Here is a 1,501-nt window from a genome sequence, read left to right as displayed (position 1 = left end):
CATTAAATGTCCATTCTCTGTGTTCTTAAGCAGCAATGCACAGTTAGAATCACATCATCAAGTTCGCCGATGACACGACAGTGGTGGGTCTCATCAGTAAGTATGACGTGTCAGCATACAGAGAGGAAGTGCAAATGTTAACAGACTGGTGCAAAACCAACAATCTGTCTCTGATTGTGGACAAAACAAAAGAGATGGCTGTGGATTTCAGGAAGACACAGTGCAATCACTCCCTGCTGAACATCAAAAGCTCCTTGGTGGAGATCGTCAAGAACACCAAATTCCTTGGTGTTCACCTGGCGGAGAACCTTACCTGGTCCCTCAACACCAACTCCATTACCAAGAAAGCCCAGCAGCATCTCTGCTTCCTGAGAAACCTGAGGAAAGCCCAACTCACACCACCCATCCTCACAACGAGGGATCCTCTCAATAGGGACTATTGAGAGGATCCTGAGCAGCTGCATCACCACCTGCTTTGCGAATTGCAATACATGGACATTTACAAAACACGCTAAAATCCAGTCAAAAATAGCTTGTATTAAATCTAACAAAAGAACATGCATCACGCTACAAAACTGTAGGTGGTGTGACTCTAAAAAGACCAGATCCGCCCTAAACCATATATGGTTCGCCTCACTTCCGGCCTGAAACGTGTGCGCTGCGGGGCTGCAGCTGGATATATCTCGATTCACCGCCGACACCCTAGCATGAATACATTTTTTATTTAATGAGGAAGACGACGACGAGGACGATCAACAGAACAAAATATGCCTAACAGCGCGCGAGAGAGAGAAAGAGAGAGAGAGACTGCCTGAATGACTGAGCGCGTCCTCCGTCAGGTTAAGTCATATTCATAAAAAAATAATTTGCGATGTCCTAAGAGTAATCTTGTGGTAATATCCTTTCAATTTTTAAGGGTAGTGTACTCCCCCATGGCTTGCGTACGGAAGAGGATTAGGGCCAAGCAATAATAAAAAAAAAAAAACCATCTCGAGATTAAAGTCGTTAAATTTCAAGAAAAAGGTTGAGATTAAATGTTGAGATTAAACTCGTTAAATTTCGAGAATAAAGTAGTTATGTTTCGAGAAAAAACTCGCTAAATTTCGAGAAAAAAGTCGAAATAAAATGTTGAGAATAAACTCATTAAATTACGAGAAAAAAAGTCGAGATTAAACCATAGACTGTATAAAGGAATAAACACTCGTGTCATGTTAATTTCATCTCATTATTCAGTGTCTGCAGTGGGGTGGACGGGAGAGTAATGCACTGGGGAGTAGCGTATGATCCTCTTTTTGTGTAATTTAGATTTAAAAAATGTGTCCCTTTTATTGTTTAAGTCACTTTTCAAAAGTTGCTAAAAGTTGCCAAATAAATTTTAAAAATGGCTACATTTGTTGCTAGGTGCTTTTGGAAGAAAAAGTTGCTAGGGTAGTATGAAAAGTTGCTTTTGCAAAACTCGCTTTTCTCCCTTTTCTCATCACATCGGAAAAGTGGAAATCAA

Source organism: Sinocyclocheilus rhinocerous, unplaced genomic scaffold, assembly GCF_001515625.1.
Source record: "Sinocyclocheilus rhinocerous isolate Xijiao unplaced genomic scaffold, SAMN03320098_v1.1 scaffold2645, whole genome shotgun sequence".
Classification (NCBI taxonomy): domain Eukaryota; kingdom Metazoa; phylum Chordata; class Actinopteri; order Cypriniformes; family Cyprinidae; genus Sinocyclocheilus; species Sinocyclocheilus rhinocerous.
Note: the sequence above shows the minus strand (reverse complement) of the source record.